Raw genomic sequence first — 21,021 nt, forward strand, 5'->3', positions numbered from 1 at the left:
ATGTATATCTGTACATATGTATGCAGCAGTACATCCGTACACTTGTCTGTAGTTCAACTGTATATTTGGTCTCTACTTAACTTATCTGTATATAATTGCTTTTATTGTACTTACCGTACTACTCTTGCACTTCTGATTAGATGCAAACTGTATTTCGTTACCCTGTATTTATACATCTGTAATGACAATAAAGTTGAATCCTAATCGTAATTATAGATAATGTATTATCGTTGTTATATAGAAGTTGGGGGCAGAAATTGCAGAGATTTTTTTCTGTATTGATAGATGTATGTAAAGACCTGACCTTATTAAATAACTCATGTGTGTTTGACAGTATATAAATGAAACTGATTTAAATGTCTAGGGTAAGTGAACAATTTCTATGCAGCGGAGTACTGTAAACATGACTGAATAAATGAAAGTTAGTAATGCGACATTCCTTTTATCCTTCACTGCAGTGTATCGGTCAAGGCAATGCTTGCAGCTCTTTAACTTATAATAAGAATCTGAACCAAAGCACTTGCCTCTTCAGATAGATAAATTCAACCCCATGCAGTTAACAGCTTTTTATGGAGAGAAACTGATTTTCCAATGTTTATACCGTTTAAAACCGCTATAAATTAGAAAAAGAGAAGCTGATATAATTTTGTTTGAGCAGAATCTCTTCACTTGACTGAATGTGTCTATAAAATTCTCAGAGAAAAGTAGGTTGCTAAAATGCACTTAATTTGGCATGATAGATTGAGTCCATGCTTCAGTGACTGTAATTGAATCTGTGACCTATTTCTTCAGAAGAAAATTGTCTCTTGGGTTATTTGTCACCATACATTTTAATGGAATTCAGTAGACTGGCACTGAATTTATACATTTTATCCAATTATTAGCATTCTTCTTGCAATCAGTAGGTTATTTTACATTTAGTGTTTGTTGAGTAACATCCTTCAACTAAACATGATGCAGATGTCTGTGAATTCAGTACCTCTACCAGTACTATTACAGGAGATTGAAAATCAACAAACACAACAGTGAGTGGCAGAATGCTGGGGTTGGCAAGATTCCTATTTATTATATGCTATTCCTCACTGGAAATCCCACCAGAGATCAGCTACTAAGAAAGAAATCACAACATAAGCCAACCATGTCCAGTTGTTCCTTCACTGAATGTCTCTATTAACAGGGATCATTGCTGGTTCTTCTGGCTTGCTATAAATAATGTATCACCCGAGTTACAGGAACAAACATCTCAAAAATAGCCTGACAATGCTGAAAGGCATAAATGGATTTCTGAAAACATATAAGATGAAAGAAGACCTGCATTAATCAATACGTCAGTCAAAACATAATGTAAATTTAAAGCTAATGTCAGTAATAACCACTGTTCTCTTTACTTTGTTTTACCTGCATATTATATTTAGCTTTTCCTCAATGTATAATGCATAGGAATCAAAATATCACTGTGCATTTATGTATCTTCTGTGTCTTCCCCAGTATAAAAAGCACAGTACCTGATTGTGTAAATGGAATCACATGTAAGTTGGTTTGACCTACTGTAAAAGAAATCACTATGAAAATGATAGCAGGAGGAGACAGGTCTGGTCAGACAATCAAAAAAGTGGAGGGAAAATTCCCACTCTTCAGAAAGACATCAGCAAGACTTCTCCAAGAACAAAGCTAAACTCTTAACTCTGAGTCATCTTCAAATATACTTGCAAGGTAAACCAATTTGCTTTCATACACTCAGGTAAAAAGCATGAAAATTGTTGTTGTCTTCTTGACACACTTGTACAACTATACATTTGATCCTCTTTGAATACTGTCTATAGACAATGTCGAAATCCTCCAGAAATGCAAAAACATTTAGCTTTTTGAGTCTTGTTTTTTTCTAGAAATAAAAAAATGTTAATAGTAATTTTTAATAAAGTAAATCTTAGTATCAGAGTCTCAAAGGTTTGTTTTTCACCCTAAAGCGGAAAGCATAGCCTTAACCTTAAACTAAATATAAAAGTGAACTTTTTTGGCACAAATGTTACCAGTCATTGATATCACAAATTACAGTGTTTAAAATCTCACTAGATGTCAGTAGATCGCATATTATAGCCACTGAATTCTTTTTTTTTTACCTCTCCCAATTCAAATGCATAATCCTAGCTATGTCGGCTGCTGTAGGACAAACAATTCTGGCCGCCGTTCATCTGCAATGAATGTATGCTGTTAGTCTGCTGTTTACCTTCTCCCAAATAAATCGCCTCAAAAAACAACTAGCTGTACATTAAACTGTTCTTCCTGCAAAATTCCTTTGCAGTTTTCCCTACATATATTGCCTGTTTCAAATTCCAAATGTTCTTGTCAGACGTCAGTAAAGATGGGAATTGAGAACCATTTCTTGTAGAGAACCAGTTCCCAGTAGGTAAATTCCTTGAAATTGTTTGTCCGCTTGCCTATCAATCAAGCTTATTGGTTCCACTTGTGCTACAATCAGCTGATTTTGGTTTGTTGCTTGTTCCTCTTGACATATTTGTTTCTGTATTGTTCCCTTACCAGTTAATGCAATCAGTATTCAATTAGACCATCTAAGTGAATTATAATCCTTCTCCATATTTAAGAGCTATGACCACCATTGCAGCACCATTACTAGGTCTTCAGTAATTCTGTTTGCTAGCTTACAGCTAACATCTTTTCAGCTGAACGCACTGCCTATTTGATAATAAACAAAAAATACAGGTAAGACTATTAAGAATGTCAATTGCTGCCACTATTAAAAAAACACAAGTGGGACATTCTTGATTCTTCTCATAGACTACAATTTTATAAGTCACAAACATTGCCAGCCATTTTCCTGTTGATATACACTTCATTCAGAGCTATTTTTTATCCTTTTACTCCCAGTTCTCAAGAGTAGAATACTAGTTGCAAATACAGATAATAATTATAAAAATGATCATGTACCCCATTCTTTATGTGAGGCTCATAATAGGCTGAAGTAATGAACTTGTAGTCATGGACTTCATAATTGCACGACTTAATGTAAGTGTGGCTTCTAATGATAAAGTACTTCTGGTGGTAAAATGCAATTAGTGGGGGTACCATCCAATCTAGCACAGCTGTCATACTAACATTTATGTGGGTTATAAAGTTCAAAAATATGAAGACCCAACTGGTAAAGACACTTTACTAATTATTAATTGTTTCAGTGTCCTCTGGTTGTTCAGTTAAGTCAAACTGAGAATGTTTTCTTCATTTTCTCATAGTAAACCTCTGTTTATCATTAAAAGTTCAATTGGCTGACTCTCGGTGGAAATGTTATCCATATCACACTAATGAGTTCCTAGACATTTTTGTTCTAATTAATGCTACTAATTCCTGTTAATTAATTGTTGGTGAGGCTCGCTCCATCTGCTGAGTTGAGGAAAGTAAAATTGGGTCATTATGAAAAACAACTTGGTGATATCGAAATATGGGTCTATTTTTCCTCACTAATTTGTTAAGCAAAATGCCTCAGCAGTCTGCTAAGTAGCAGATGAAAGCTAATGTTTGCAGTGGCATCTATTTTGCATGAAAAAGTCATCCTGTTAAATAGTTTATCATATTTATGGATGGGAAAATGTAAAGCAGTGAATAATGCCAGTGGCAGTCAAATGGATTCCGAGTATTATCCTAGTCCAACGCCGAAAAAACCTCACACACAAAACCCAGAATAAATATCATTGAAATATCACATTGCAAAATATGATTCTAAAATGTGTTCCCCAATAATTACCTTAATCTCAGAGATTGTTAATTGGACAAATAAACAAACAATGACAATCTGCTAATATTTGATGCTGACAATGAGAAACAATGCTGCCTGATCGTGATCAATCTTGTGGGACATTGTGAGGCCAAGCTAAATTTTAAAGGGATGGCTTTGTATGCTATTTACTCACCATTCATTGTATTCAGTTTAATTCAAAGGGTTATATTCAAACAGCATGAAGTGACATTGGTCTTCATGCTGTTTGAGCTTTTTATCTTAGATTCAGCCTTGGCCTTTTAGATGTGTACACTCTGGCTATGTGCAAATATTTGAGGCAGAGATGTGTTAGAAACTGCAAGTCAAACCATTAACCTTCAGTAGAGGTTCTGCAGCATATCATACTGCTTCAACTTGTGTTGTGGCTTGTGGTTAAAGAACAAAACACAGTGACCAAAAACTCATGTGTAATGCAAAGTACTTTTGTTACACTTGAATTTAATGTAACCCATTGCTGTTTTTGTTAAATGGGTCGTGAGCTGTTTACTGAACCCTGTGGTTGTTTGTGAGGCATTATTCTTTTGAGGATGTCAAACCTTTTCACGTGCATGAGTGACCAAAATTTTAACTGGTTGGTATGTTCTAGCCAATTTGAGCCAGAAGTCCACAATCCATAAGATGACAGAATGACAGGCTACTCATGACTTTTGATGATGCTGCTGGAAATGACTTTGCTGTAATGTATGTTGTTACACAATACCAGAAAAAAATTGTACAATTCTGGAGGCAGGTTTGCATAAATTTTCTTTATGCAAAGTCCATGCTCCCTGGTGATGTAAGTCCTCTTTAGTGTTCTCTACAAAATGTATCACGGAAATGACAGAATGCACTTCGCTGTGTTTTTAAAACAACTTCCCAACCATGCAACTGGCACAGCACATCGGGTCTCACATAATATGCAGGTAGACATGGTTTTTCTTAGTAAGATTTCATTGTCAGAATAAACTGAACACCATAGTATCCATGCAGTCTTCATGGAGCTTTATGTATGCCACACTCGACATCTGGGGTTTTCAGAATTTTAAGACCTCACTGGCAAGAAAATACACAGAAATTCTGTTGCAGGCAGTCATTAAATTGTCTTAAATACCCTTTGAATTGCTCTGAGACCAATTAACAGTGTTTCATTGCTCAGAGATACAGTATGATCAAAACTGCATTTCCCTGTCTGATGGTATTGTTTAACAATTGCTGGAGCTATTAAAACTGGCACTGATGTGGAATATTAACTATAATCCTCTGAGATGTTACTGTGAGAGTAGTTTGTCAGACAGACAACAACAGCAGCTATCAGCCAAGATCAACATTATGTTTATAATGATATTGTTTTGAGATCTCCCTCTTCTTCTGCTTTTATCTCTCAACTGAGGCAACTGTGTAAATGAAATCTTTGGGAACTATTTATAATTGTGACAAAAAAAAAATCCCCATCTATAACTAAAAAAAATCCACTTATGCATGCCAGAAAGTGGGTTTGTAATGAGACAGTAAAAAAGTATAATACAATAAACGATGCTGCAACAAGGAATGAGGCAGTCATAACCACAGACTGTACATAATAGTTGTGACTTGCTGTTTCACTGAAAAGTTAAGCCAATGGGGAAATGTCTTAAATCTACAATATTTCAAATGGTTATATAAAGGTCTGATTAAGTTTTGTTTCTAACAACAGGTATTCATTTTGGTAATTATGACTCCATGTAGAGTAAAATAGATTAAAAAAAAAAACAGGCTTTTGTTACTTTGTTATATTGTAACTAACAATTTGTGTAAGATTGTTGATTCCTTGGTTTTCATGCTACATCATGTCCAATGACATTCTGGCAGGTACGCACATCTAATATAGAGTCTATGCATATAACACAGTCAAACTTAAAATGATCATTTTATTCTCGGTTGAGCAAGTGAATCAAGTAAAGCCTAATGATTTTATTTATATCAGTAAGTACTTTGTCACTACCTAGTAACCATACAAGCTGTGAACATGATGGAAAATAATTATTCATTCATCCCGACTGATCATAGAATTTAAATCAAACGCACTTGGACATTTGACCTTGTCTCAAGGCCTACTGCTGTGCAATAGCAGAGATGCTGGAAACCTATAATACTGATAATTTTCTATTAAAATGTATATTGTGACTCAGTATTAAAGATCCTATTTGATGTATATGCCGTTTTTTTGATTTCTTTTATATAGTAGCATGGTCTAAAAACACTATAGTGTTTTAGTCCAGAAAGAAACTGGCATGTTGAGCATTGCAATGTTGTGAATTATGATGGACACATAATGCATTTATCATTGGGAGGGCAGTGTTCCTACATATTGCACCAGGTTTGAAGAGGGTAATGATTTAAATGCCAACATTTTTTCTGATCTGTTTCTGCTTCAGGGCCTTTTTATGACATTTCTTGCTCTACATTTGAATTAGTCTTTTTGATAAGAAGTCCATTTAGACAAGAATCTGAAACACTGAGTTAATCTATCAGCTAGAGCAAAAAAAAAGTAAAAGTAATGTCTCTTTTGTCTGTACCATAATGTCTCTTTTGTCCATATTGACATCTTGCTTGAATAAGACAAGTTGTAGAACAGTGATGAGTTATGTAAAAATGACATACATAAAGAAGAAGGTTGTCAGTTCTCTTGTGGGCTGCCTCAGGCTGAATTTCAAAGAGTAACTTAATACCAAGCTGAAAGACTATTTTAGTTATTTCTTCCTGCTTTAAAGAGTGCTAACCCTTCATCATACTCCATCCATCCATCCTTCCATCCATCCTCTTAGCTGCTTATTTAGCTGGATCATCCGGAGCCTATAGCCCATGTTCAATTCTGTGAGAGACAGGGTACTACTTATCGAGTGTATGGTTGGTCAGCGTGCTTGCAGAGCTGCACACTCTCATTATGAGAACTTCGACAACAAGAAGTTAAAAAAAAACAATAGTTATTTAATAAGTGTCATCATTTATTCTAATTTTATTTGCAAGGAAGATATCTGCTATTTTAAATAGTCACAGATAATCAGTACCAAAGCCTATCTGGAGATATGTTTATATATGACTGGTGCCTCATATAGTGCATATTCCACTTATTTGCAGGAATAGTATAAGCAGTTGTAAATAAATATTTAACATGTGGTGCGACTAATGATGTGACGAATTGAAGTTCCAAACAAGCAAACTGCTGCTGTGACTGTTTTACATATGGCATCAGGCATCTCACTGCATGTTAAATAGACATAACATTTAAGGAGAAAAGTATTGTATGTGTGTCTGAAAGTGCTAAGCTGAGCAAAGTCAAAATGAAGCCAAGAGAAATCCTTCCTACGGATCAGCTTCACAAAATAAACACTTTCCTATCTATGTTCACAGACCAAATATTCAGTGGATATAATCTTATACTTGACTACTTTACAAAGAAATGATTGTCCTCCTCTTAGTACAAAGCTTAGAGCTACAGTATAAAATGTATCTATTAATCTCCCTCAAGTGAGCAGATTATCACTACCAGTAGCATCAGGGAAGGACAATAATGCAGTGTTGCTTGAGTCTAAAGTAGCAGCATCGAAAGAAAGTCTACATAATTATTCAGCTGTTTCTGACACACCAATACAATCTACAAGGGCTCTAGATTGTGTCTCAGTAAGGTGACCTCTCCTTTGCTGTGGCAGAGCTTTAAAAAACATCCACATCTAGACCTGCCACAGCATACAAAGACTGCCTTTGTTCAATAAAACATTACATCAACCTGAGTAGTGTTTTAGAAAAGCGTAAAAGTGAATAAAACTACAGCAAACATAGAGTGGAAGCCTATTATTGAGTTCTGTGCAGGAGGCCTGCAAAGAGAGAGATTTGCAGCACACAACCTACAGTTTCCTGTGGCTTTTCAGGCTCAATGTAATCATTTGTGTTAAAGCATCAAAAGGAAAAACAGGAATAATGGGCATTCACGTAATGCTGTTTTTGTCAGGTGAGCATGTTGTGTGATTGCATGTTTCATAATTAAAAGAATCATCAGATGGCTTTCTGTCTATAATCTCTACATTTGTTGTAGCTTTAGCTGGCAATTTAAGCCTATAGAAATCACTGTGGCCCTATAATAACCACTGAATATTTCAAGGTGAGAATGTAGTCTCCAGTGAGAAATTGCCAGGAACCGCTCTTTAAAAAAAAAGTCACCAGTTGTTATTGTGAATTGGAAACTCTTGTAATGATATAATCAGTGTGACATTGGCATATAGACTGGTTTATTAATAATTAGTGAGCTATGGGAAATCATTATTGGAGGATTTAAATTCAGCCATGACTAAAAAAATGGTTATGCAAAGAAGGATTTTATTGTCTTTACTAATAAAACTGCACTTTACAGTCTGTTATGACAGAGGAATAGACCAGTGAACCTAATTTGCACATATTCCAATAATAAAATTTAAAGTAATGTGAATTGTAATGTTTAGTTAGAACATATAAAGTCATGCTTAGAGGTGGAGGGACACGCACAGATTTGTCACAGGAAAGAAGTTAATTTTCACTGTGGGTCTACTTTGTCTTCTTTAAATAAGACAAACAGGCGACATGAAACATTATTTCATTTGCATAGGTTAATTAAAAACAGTGTCTGACTTCTTTTTTCAGTGTTGATCCAAATACTAATTAAAAACCACAAGTAAGGTACATAAACTGATAATACTAACAGCTTTTTGCATGGGCCTTAGAGGATAATTATTTTTAAATCTTTAACATTGGTATTTCTGGTATCAGTATTATAATATGTTTGCATTATTTACTAAACAACAAAGACAGCGATCCACTTTTTAACTTACATAGTGCTATAGTCTAGTTACCTTGATGCTGAATTTATACTTAAATGAACAGATCTGGGTTTGTGTTCCTTTTATTTGAAGGGTCACTATATAGTTCTTCTTGTGAAAAGCAGAATCATAGTAAATGTGCTTTTAATTATATAGTGCTTTTCTCCTCTTACTGAGCACTCAAAGTGCGCACTAGAGGCCACTTTCACCCATTCACACAAACATTCATACAGCTCTTTATTTTACATCTTTAAATGCTTTATACCTATCACACACACACTCATGTTCTGATGCATGTATTGGGGGCAATTTAGCAACCAGTATCTTGCCCAAGTGCACTTCAGTATGCGGAATGGTAGAGCTAGGGATCGAACCACTGACCCTCTTTACCTGCTGAGCCACACTTGCTTCATCCTGTGACTTCTCTTAGTGTCCTTTGTCAGAGTAAAGCTTTTTTCTTCAGCTGCATCTAAAAATTAAATTTTTGAAAAGTTAACTTGCAAAATTACAGTTGACCGTGTGACACTTATTCACATTGGACTTTACACCAGTGAACCCATTTAAGGGTTGTTAAATGGCCACTTGTCATTTGGTTATTTAGATGGAAGTGCAGTGAAGGTTAAAAACGAAACCTTTCAAAGTCACAGAAAATACTGTAGCATCCCTCCGACAGAAGACACAGACGATCAGCGTTCCGGTTACCGGTGTTTATTCAGAATAGTAACACGGGCTACTGTGGGCCGTAGCCAACGCCAAAACAACAGGGGAAAAGCGGGCTCTCCAGCAACAAAAACAACCCCCGACTCTTCCGCCACACACACACCCCCATTCTCTAACCCCCGCCCCCGAACACTCTCAGCCAACCACACACATGCTCTCTTCCAGACTCTATGTCATTGGTACCTGATCTGATTGACAGGCCAACCGGCCTCTAGACTACTGCACATTCAAGGACACTCAGTAAATCACCATGCTGCGGGTGTGGTCCAACTATGCCATAAGTAAGTGGCAATTCTGAACACAAAACACTGATAACACAACAGTCAACTAACTTGTAACCCAGTCCGTTACAGTACCCCGACCCCTCAAAATCCCTCGCCCACGAGGGCGGATAAAGTCTCTCAGATGGCCTGGTGGTCTATGGTGCCTCCTTGGGCGAAGGCGCCTGGAGGGAGGTGGGGGAGGGGCTACGTCCGAAGTGGCTGTGGACCCAGGGCTCACAGGGCTCACAGTAGAGGCTGTCACAATGGTGGTGGCAGAGTCTGTAGGGGTGGAGTCCAGGTCCGTCTGCGGCCCACTTTGTTGTGCCAGTGAAGTGGTTGCACCATAGGGGGCCAGTCTGTCCCGGTGCAGGGCGACCCTCCGTCCCCTTGGGGGCAGTTGTACCCTATACACCACTTGCCCCAGACGTTCCAGAGCCTCACAGGGTCCAACCCAGTCACTGTTCAGCTTAGGGCATCTGCCCTTTTTCCTCTGGGGGTTGTACACCCAGGCCAGTTCCCCCACGTTAAAATGTCGGCCTCTGGAATGGACGTCATAGTTCCTCTTCTGCCGTGCCCCCGCACTTATCAGTTTCCTCCTAGCAAAGTCATGAGCAGACTCCATGTGATCCTGGAGCTTCCTCGCATAGTCAGGTCCTGGTTGGTCCCCATCAGCATCGGGGGGTCGGCCCATCATCATCTCCGCTGGAGTCCTGATCTCCCTGGCCAACATCAAGAGGGCAGGGGAGCATAAAGTGGAGTCTTGGACCGTTGAACGATATGCCATGAGGACCAGGGGAACATGACTGTCCCAGTCACGTTGGTGTTTAGCCGTCACTAGCGCCAGTTGCTCTGCCAGTGTACAGTTAAATCTCTCAACGAGTCCATCACTCTGTGGGTGGAGGGGTGTTGTATGGGTCTTATGGGAGCCTAGTTTCTCGCACATGGCCGCGAACACACGGGACTCAAAGTTCCTGCCCTGGTCCGTGTGGATTACTTCAGGCACCCCAAATCTGCTGAACATCCCCTCCACCAGAGCATCCATAATTGTCTCGGCCTCTTGGTCAGGTAAACTGCATGCCTCTGGCCACTTTGTGAAATAGTTCATAGCTGTGAGGATATAGCGGTTTCCCCTTTCTGTGCGGGGAAAAGGACCCAGGATGTCTATCCCCACCCTCTCCATAGGGTACCCTGCCGGAAACTATTGCAGTTGGGCATGGGATTTGGCTGTGGGTCCCTTCTGTGCTGTACAGCTGTCACAGCGGCGGCAAAAGTCCTCTACATCCCGTCTATGTTGGGCCCAATAGAACCCCTGCCGGAGGCGGCGGAGTGTTTTGGTGACACCAAAGTGGCCAGACCCTGGGGCCCCATGCACTGCGCGAGTTTTAGCCCTGCTGCCAATATCCTCTCCAGGACCCCAAGGGCAGCGTGGAAAGAAGCACCATGGACCAAGATGTCGTCCAGGTACACCACGCATTCTCCGCGGGGAATTCCAGTGAGCACCTTATCCATGAGTCTCTCAAACATGGCAGGGGCATTGCAGAGGCCGAAAGGAAGAACATTAAATTGCCATAAGCCTCCGCTGGTAATAAATGCAGTCTTTGGTCTGGCATCTGGTGCGAGGGGTACCTGCCAGTACCCCTTGCATAGGTCTAGGGAGGAGAACCATGAGGATCCCGCCACAGTGTCAAGGGTCTCATATGTATGCGGTAGAGGATATGGGTCCTTCTTTGTCACCTTATTCAAAGGCCGGAAATCTACGCAGAACCGCGAGTCATCCTTCACTTTCTTTGAAACCATAACAATCGGGGAGGCCCAGGGGCTGGTGGATGGTTCAATGAGTCCAGCACGCTGCATCTCTCGCAGAGCCCTCTCTGCTGCAGCCTGTCTGGCCAGGGGGAGGCGTCTAGGCCTCATCGGAATGGGCTGTGCATCTCCAGTATCAATGTCATGTTGAATGAGGTCAGTGTGGCCCATATCATCCTCTGAGAAGGAGAAGCAGTCTTTGAAGTCCATCAGCAGCTGCTAGAGCAGGCCCTGCTCGCTAGCAGTCAGTCCATCGCAGTTCTCCTCCCACACCCCCCTCCCAGCTGAAACTCTCCTGCCCTTGTCCGGCGGTTCCTTAGGGAAAAGGGGAGGGCATGAAGCAGCATGGGGTGCAGTTGAGGTCAGTGTAAGTGGGTCCTTGGGGGTGGCCGGACTACCAGTCAGGTCCGGGGAGGAGTCGACTGCCAGCTCAGAAAGGGTGTGGGCTGCAGGGTGATCAGGTTGGGGTGGCCGCCTCAACATCCGAACAACACCACCGTCAGGGAACGAGAGCGCCCCCCCCCCCCCCCCTTGTGTCAATAACGCAGTCCAGTGCCCTGAGTACATCCAGCCCCAGTATACAGTCTTCCAGGTTTGCAACCCATACAGAGCAGCGGACTGACTTCGTCCCCACACTCAGGGTGAGCAGTGCTTCCCCTAGCATGGGGGCCTGCTTTCCCATCACAGTCTACAGCTTCACCAAGGTAGGGAGGATGCGATCCCCCCTTCCCACCACATCAGGTCTTAAAACTGTCGCTGAAGACCCGGTATCCACCAGGGCAGCATAGTCCATTCACAACTAATGGAGCATACCAGCAGCTGCCAACCCAAGTCCTGCCCAAAAAAACAAGCCGCTCCACCTGTCCATCCACAGCTCTGCAGGGGCGCTGTGCACCCCCGTGGGCCCTGAGCTGGGTTGTTCCTCCCGGAACAGGAGGTCGGGACACAGCCCCAGGGTCCTGCATCGTCCCGGTTATGCAGACCCCATGTCGTTTCCCTGATCCCGGCGGGCATGGGGACAGTCTCGGGCTAGGTGACCCGGCCGTCCACATCCCCAGCAGACCCTCGGCCCTCTTCTCGGCCTTTGTTCCCCACGTAGCGTGGCAGCGCTCACCAATTGGGTCAATCCCTCCGCCCATGCGGGTTCTGCGGCGCCCGGTGCAGTCCGTCCTGTAGCCCCTGTCTGCTGTGGCCTGGTCAGCTCAGCCAGGGGTTTAGTAGCCCCAGCGCACAGTAACTCTCTCTCTCTGTAGCCAGCTCCAGGGCCTCCTGAAGAGATTTAGACACTGTTATCTCTAACAGTGTCTGGATCCGCAGCTCATCTGGAAGCAGGGCCTGGAGGAAGTGGTCACAACCTAATTTGCCCTGGATGGTGGGGGGCATGTGGGCATAGGTGCGGTGGACCAGCCCCTCAATGTCATTAGCTAGGTCCCTAATGGATTTTCCTGGTCGGCGGCGCAGCAGGCTCGGAGCAGAGCAAGAACCAAACCGCCTCTTCAGAGCCCCCACCAAAGCATCATAATCCCCCCTGCCCTCTGGGCTCAGAAGCAGCAAGCTAGACAGGGCATCGCCAGTAAGCCACATAGCTAGCTGCAGGGATTTCTCTTCAGCAGACCACCCACCAGCCCTGGCCAACAGTTCAAATTGTGCATGAAAAGCTTCCCAGTCAGCCTTGCCATCATACCTGGGGGGTCTTCATGGAAGCGTGGAAAGTGCCTCTATACGTCAGCCTCTACTTCTATATGTCTTTCTCCACACCCCCAGCCGCTGTAGAAGTCCCCAAAGAGCTCTGTCGGCCACTCGAACGGTGAGAGGATGCAAAGCCGGCTTCTCTCGCCATATCCGCGGTCATTTGTCTCACCCGCTCTCTGTGCTCCGTGAACCTTCGGTCCCCGGCAGAGTAGTCGTGTCCGTGAGCTTCTGCTGTAGGTTCTCGCTTGATCTTTTTTTTTTTTTTTTTTTTTTTTTTTTTAAATGACATCAGAAACAGCAGTATGCGACATTACGTGATGGCAGAGCTTCAGTTCATCCTTTGTCATTTTTTTTTTTTTTAATAAATAGGACAGGGGGAATGAATGAGAGAAAGAGGGGGAGAGAAAGAAAGAAAACCAAAGGGGAGAAGAGACGGTGAGAAGGGGGGGAAGAGAGAGAGAAAAAAAAAAGAACTCCTGGGTCACCTGTATGGAGAAAAAAAAAAACAAACAAAAAAAACAAACAGAGGAGACAGCAAACAACAAAGAGCAACATAATAATAGAGAAAACAAAGCACCATCACAATAAACTAGCTAGTCATAGATATCAATATTTACTAGATAATAAACGATATTGTGCAGTACGCAAGATAGACAGCGCACAGTGTGCTTTGAGGCAGCAGCCAAGAAAGCTTTAGTCCGCGTCTGTGAATACCCATGTGTGCATACCTGTGTGGATCAGCATGCTTGCATTCCAAAGGTTTCTCCATGTAATGGTCTGCTAGGGAGTGTGGGGGGCCACAGCCCCGTCCTCCAGGGTGTGAAGCGGGTATGGAGGAGATCAAAACTCCAGACATCCAGAGGCCCCCAGAACACAAGAGACCATGGAAGACCAACAGAGGGGCAGCCGCGCCACTGTTCCAGTAAGAGCTGAGGAGAGTCCCAGATGAGGGCTCGCCCAGCAGCCGCGGAGCAGAAGTCAGGGGGAGTTGCAGTGACGCGCCCGTGAGCTCCGCCGGCCCCCAGCTGTGCCTGAGTGACCGAGCCCCAGGCCGAGAGGCCGGGGGCACCCCACCTCCAAAGGGGCCCGAGCGAGCCCCAGGCCCCAGGCCCCGACAAGCGGCCGCCAAGGAGTGAGCCGGTGTGTACCCGGACGCCCACCCCCAGACACAAAGAACCACCAACACACCGACACCTGAGGGAGTCCGCCACCGGCAGGGGAAGTGGTGGTGGGTGGAGATAGGCCTCCAAACCTTGGAGGGCCTGAGGTGTCCCCAGAGAGGTGGCGTCTGATACCCAACCTGACATATAGACACAGACATACAGGCACACACAGACACAAACATCCATTCCCACCCTCATGCTCTCATATGCACTCACTCCACATTCAACCAACGTGGAGACAGACATAAAGAGACGCTGTACACACAATCACACTCCCCAAGCGTACTCTACAAACCGGGTCTAGGTACCCTTGCCCCTGGAGGGGGGAATTGCACCCAGACCCAGGTGGTGTTACCCTTTTCCCTGCGGTGGGGAGAGGCAGACCACCCCGACTCCGCAGCAGCAGGGAGGCCCCACACCCCAGACCGCAGTCGGACGGCCAACTCCTCCTACTAGCCCTCCCGCTCCAGCAGGCCGCAGAGAATGGGGGTGGGAGAAGACTCCAAACCTCCCTCCACCCGCTCATTGTAGTGTTGATGCATATGTGTTCTAAGGTGCAATTAAAACCCAGGAGGGCATGGAGCTACCTGCCAGGGAGCAGCAGGTAAGCGCATAGTCCCTCCTGCTAGCCCTCAATGACTAAGTGTATTTAAAATTGAGAGGTGGGCAACGACGTCAGGGGTGAGGTATACACCCTGATGGTGATTGGACTCCGTGATTGTGCCCACCCCCAAAATCCTATATGTATGTGTAATGAGAGTGTGAATAATGTGAATGTCTAAGTTGTGGGATAAAATTGAGGCAGAGGCAGCCAGAAGGGGACGGGGGGGGGGGGGGGGGTAGCCTCCTCTGCACCCTGGTGACATACCCCCACTCCAAGGCCCTGCATGCGGGAAGAGGGAGGCAGCTGGAGATGGGGAGGGAAGGAAGGGAGGGGCAGGTAACCCCTCCCTGGGGGCAGCTCCCCCGCTGACCCCAGTAGGCACTCCCACCCTCCGCGACCCGCCAGGGAAGGGGGGCCCAGGCCCATCAGACCGGGGCCCAGTGCAGTAGCGCCCCCCGGCTCCACAGAGCCCTGGACAGTCCACCCAACCCCACCACAGAGAAAACTGCACCCACCCCACCATCCACACATCTTCCAGACTACATAAGACGGTAAACGCCCAGGCTGAGATCTTCCTCCACCTCTCCTGTATCTCCCCCTCCTGCAGAGAGTTCCTGAAGAGAAGAAAGCTCCTGCAAGATGTGACCATCCCCCCCACCAGTTGAAGAGCCCCCCAGGCGGCTCGACGCACCGGCGGCACCCTGCTCCAGGGCCGGGCCCCCATGCACCCACCCGCCCACAACCCCGGCAACACACCAACCAGGACCCAAGCCCCCGAGGCCCGGCCCGGGCCCCAGCCCAGAGACGGAGCGCCCCCAGAACCTCACGCCCATCCCGGACCCACCCAGGGGCAGCCAGGTTGCCAGGTCAGCAACCCACGTCCGTCAGCACAGACCCTCCCCTAGCCCCGCTGCACGCAGCCGCGAGGAAACAGTCACCTGAGAGCCAACAGAGCCCCCAACCGGACGTGACCGCTACCCCGGGTTGAGCTCCCCAAGGAAGATGCCTCCGGGGAACCCCCCGACGCCCTAAGCCTGTCCCTACCCCCTCACCAATCACAACAGTGAAGGCGGGACCAAACTATGACCCCCCACCCCCACTAGGTGATGGAGCTGATAAAAGGGGCCCAGAGCAATTGATCTAATGTGGTGGCAGAGGCTGTGTCAAGACTAATGTAATCTAATAGATAATTTCTATATTGGTTAGAATTAAGATTATTTTTATTTTTCCAGTTCATGAGGACTGTTTTCTTGGCTATGCATAGGGCAGTGAAGATCATATGGGCTATATTCTTTTCTGAAGTGACATTATCTAAGCTGCCCAGTAGACACACTAAGGGGGAAGTTGGAATGTTACATTTCAGACACTTTGATAAGTCTTCACAAATCTCGCGCCAAAACTTTTGCACTGGTGGACAGAACCAAAGAGCGTGGATGTAATTGTCTGGTGTATTGCCTTGACAGTGTGAGCAGTTGTTGGAAGATGTAAAGCCCATCTTGAACATCCGATGACCTGTATAGTGCACTCTATGAAGTATTTTGTATTGTATTAATTGCAGACTGGGATTTTTAATTAATTTAAAAGTTTTTAAGCAAATCTGAGACCAGAAGTTTTGGTCTAGGTTGACTGATAAATCTGCTTCCCACTTTGCAGTAGGAAGGGATATTGATTCATCTAATTTAGAAAGTGTTCTGTATATTTTAGATAATAATTTGGGGGATTTAAGAGTAAGAAAATGTGCCGCACTTAGTGGTGTTTGTAATTCAACTTGACTGAGGTTAAATTTCTTTTTTACTATGGATTTAATTTGTTGATATTCTAAAAACCTTATCTTGTTGATCCCATATTGTTCAACTAGTCTGTCAAATGGAATAAATTCTGTTCCCTCTAATATATGTTCTAAGTATTTAATTCCTTTACAACTCCATTCTGGGAAATTAATCATATTATTGTTTTGTAATATGTCAGGGTTATTCCAGATAGGTGTACGTTTGCATGGGATTAATGAAGACTCCGTTATTTTTAGAAACTCCCACCATGCTGTTAGGGAAAAGCTGATGTTGATACTTTTAAAGCATTCATGTCTTTTGATGTTTGAGCTAATAAATGGTAGGTCTGAAATCTCTAGATCCTTGCATAGTGCCTGTTCAACATCTAGCCAGGGCTCAACTAAGAAGGTATGTTTTAACCATTCTGAGATGAACTGAAGCCTGTTGGCTAAGAAGTATTGGTGAAAATTAGGCAGATCTAATCCTCCTCTATCCTTGGTTCTTTGTAGCGTTTTTAAGCTAATACGCGGGGGTTTATCTTTCCAAAGGAATTTGGAAATATATGAATCCAGAGATCTGAACCAATCTTGTGATGGTTTGTTAGGGATCATCAAAAATAAGTAATTTATTTTTGGCAAGATCATCATTTTTATAGTGGCGACCCTTCCCATGAGTGATATGGGTAAAGATTTCCATCTAGTCAGATCGCCTTCTACTTTCTTTAGAAGTGGGATGTGGTTTAGTTTAGTTAAGTCTGAAAGCTTAGGAGAGACATTAATACCTAAATATTTAATATTTCCGGATTGCAGTGGGGCAGAGGAAGAATTATGGAAGGAGCAGTTAATGGGGAGAACTGTAGATTTTGGCCAGTTAATTGAATAATCTGAAACTCTTGAAAACCAGTTTATTAAAGTAATTACCTCAGAGAGGTTGGTTTGTGTGTTTTGCAGAAAAAGCAACACATCATCCGCATAGAGACTGATTTTATGTTCTATGTTCTTACATTTTATGCCCTTAATTGTTGTAGCCTGTCTAAATGCTGCTGCTAGAGGTTCGATAAAAATTGCAAAAAGTGAAGGGGAGAGTGGGCAACCCTGTCTGGTGCCCCTCAGAAGACAGAAGCTGGAGGATGTCTGGTCATTTGTTCTGATACGAGCCGTTGGGGAATTGTATAATATTCTTATCCAGTTTATGAAAGAGTTTCCAAAACCAAATTTGTGTAAAGTTGCGAATAAAAATTTCCAATTAACTCTGTCAAATGCTTTTTCTGCATCTAGAGATAATATTATGGTTTCGATGTTTTTATCGTATGAGTAGTCTATTAAATTAAGTAATCTACGAGTGTTTGTTGAGGAGTGCCGACCTTTTATGAAACCAGTTTGGTCAGGATGAATTAAGAGGGGGGTCATTTTCTCTAATCTCTTTGAGAGAGCTTTGCAGATTATTTTAAGGTCTACATTTAAAAGAGAAATTGGACGATAGCTTGAGGGAAATAAAGGGTCTTTGCCTGGTTTTAGCAGGAGACTAATGTTGGCAGAATTCATATTTGGTGGTAGTCTGCCCTTTTCCTCGATTTCCTGCAACATGCTGTGGAATACTGGTGCCAAAATTGTCCAGAATTCTTTGTAGAATTCTGCAGGGAAGCCGTCTGGACCTGGAGCCTTATTATTGGGCATACTTATCAGGGCTTCCTGGAGTTCACTTGGCGTCAGTGGCGAATCCAGTTCCATTGCTTGACTGTCTAGTAATTTTGGAAGAGTTACGTTGTCAAGAAACAGATCAATTTCATTTTTAGATGGGTTTATTTGTGGTGAGTATAAAGTTTCATAGAAATCCCTAAAAATGTTGTTTATTCTTCCAGGATCATATATTGTGTTCCCCGATAAATCTTTAGCAGCACATATAGTTATTTTTTCTTTATTTATTTTTAGCTGGTTCTCGCTTGATCTTGGAGTAATCCATCTCCAGCATCAACAGCCGATGCCGTGAGTCGGGGCGGCACGAGCACAGATAACTCCAGAGGCGAAAACTTCACTTTCACTTCTGACACCAGTGTAGCGTCCCTCCGACAGAAGACACAGACGATCAGTGTTCCGGTTACCGGTGTTTATTCAGAATAGTAACACGTGCTACTGTGGGCCGTAGCCAACGCCAAAAAAAACAGGGAAAAAGCGGGCTCTCCAGCAACAAAAACAACCCCCGACTCTCTCCTCTCTTCCACCACACACACACCCCCATTCTCTAACCCCCGCCCCCGAACACTCTCAGCCAACTACACACATGCTCTCTTCCAGACTCTCTGTCATTGGTAGCTGATCTGATTGACAGGCCAAACGGCCTCTAGATTACTGCACATTCAAGGACACTCAGTAAATCACCATGCTGCGGGTGTGGTCCAACTATGCCATAAGTAAGTGGCAATTCTGAACACAAAACACTGATAACACAACAGTCAACTAACCTGTAACCCAGTCCGTTACAATACTAATAGATACACCCCTTAACTTTAGGTCTAGCTGAATTTGGTCAGGGAAATGAAGAAAACAGAGAATACTCTAATGCAGTGGTTCTCAAACTTTTTTTTGCTAGGCCCCCCTTTGTTTTACAAGAAAAATGTTCGCGCCCCCCCACCATGCAAACACATCCTCCAACCACACACACCCATATTTTGTTTTCAAACTCCATTGCGGTTTATTTCACACCTCAAATATTTAGTAAACAATTAAGCAAATACAAGTAAACTGCAATAAAATCAGGTAGTAATAAAATACACTACTAACTCTTTTACGCTGCGTCCACACCTACACGGGTATTTTTGAAATCGCAGCTGTTTCTATGCGTTTGGGCCTTTCGTCCACACGCAAATGGCATTTCGAATCACCGAAAACGGAGATTTTTTAAAACTCCTTTTTTGCTTTACGTGTGGACGAGGAATACAGAGTTCGTCACGCAACGTCAAAGGTATGTGCCATTTTTCACGTCACGCTGTGCACCACGCTATTGTTTACATAAGATGAATGCAGGATGGCAGATAGAGACAAAATACTGTTACTGTTAATCCGACTATCTGCAGTTTTTACACGCTTGCATTTACACATGCAGTTACTGTCCCTCCATTTAGAAAGGCAGAGGCGTCACGGTGTAATTATTTTACTTCTAGTTGTTTTTTCCTGTGTAATAATATTCAACATTGCTATCAATACATTTTTCAAAAAGTGTCTCTCTGTGCAAAATGGGTTCAAAAACATATACAGCTTACGGATAATGTTTGTCCGTGATTTGAACCGGGGGAACAAATTGTGGCAGGATCAGCCTGATATTATTTGTATCCCACTGTAACGTTACTGTTTAAAGAGCTATTATCTCCAAAATGTCAGGAGTAATTAGTCATTACAAGAAGTGTTTGTTAAAAATCAAGAATGTGGGATACTGTTTGTCCGTGATTTGGACAGCCCAGTGTGTGCTCCCGACGCGGGTAAAACCAATTCTTCAGGGAAGACCTACCTCCGCACTTGTGCAAGTGAAGCCAAAGGGAAGATATGCTTCACCATATTTTATAGTCTTTGGCTTGGAAGGAAGTTGGTTTGGAAACATATTTAGCGATGCTTCATCTCCTGCTTTGCGTTTGTGTGGGCGCCCAGTCAAAAACCTGTCCATTATGATAGCAGTGTCTAAGCATTCTTTTTTTTTTCTTTTCAGAGCCCCCTGCAATGGCTCTGCCGGCCCTACACTTTGGGAACCTCTGCTCTATTCTGAGAACAGTGGGAGGAAATTTTGTGAAAAACTAAATAAAACTCAGATTTTTGTTTGTAATGACATGCTAATCATTGTGTCTTAAAGTAAAACTCAAAGCATTTGATACTAGGCATGATTCATCGCAAGAGATCACAGGCCCACATGTGTGGACAATAAACCTCTTCATTCAGTCCCAGCCCTCTGAAAGTACATGCACATTTTATAAGTCTTGTCTTTGCTGCTAATTAATTGGAGTAGCAATTACATACATGCAGATGTTCAGCCAGATGCCAGTGAACTCTGCTCTGAAGTCATGTTGGCAAATTAAACCTGACAAACATGAGGCATGTAATCAAGAGTTTGTCTAATAACAAGAACTGCATCTGGTCTCAGACACACCTGGGATGCAAACATTTCCAAGATTTAGTGAAGTACAAATATTATGAGACAATACTTTATATGTTTGATCATGGAGCATCCAAATAGCTGCTTGAGAGACATACCACTGGAAATGCTTATCTCATTTCTTGACAGAACCTTTGTTCCACACCACCTTCAGTTGTTTTCTGTACATTGGTATCCATGTATAGACTCATAATGTTCAGAAAGAAAGATTCAATTTTGTTAGATGGAGGAGGCAGAAAGACATTTGTGTTTTTGTTTTGTATGTGTCT

The 21,021-nt window shown here is 43.1% G+C and overlaps 1 long non-coding RNA gene across 1 annotated transcript in view; it reads left to right on the forward strand.

Moving 5' to 3' along the window:
- The window catches only part of LOC309711784, a 35,066-nt gene extending 14,665 nt beyond the window's left edge, over nt 1–20,401 (forward strand). Inside the window, exon 3 of the long non-coding RNA XR_014278102.1 lies at nt 20,312–20,401. This is a non-coding gene — a long non-coding RNA (uncharacterized lncRNA). The remainder of the gene's footprint in view (nt 1–20,311) is intronic.
- Nucleotides 20,402–21,021: the final 620 nt, after the last annotated feature.

This window comes from Aulonocara stuartgranti, assembly GCF_965226115.1.
Source record: "Aulonocara stuartgranti genome assembly, chromosome: 1".
Taxonomy (NCBI): Eukaryota; Metazoa; Chordata; class Actinopteri; order Cichliformes; family Cichlidae; genus Aulonocara; species Aulonocara stuartgranti.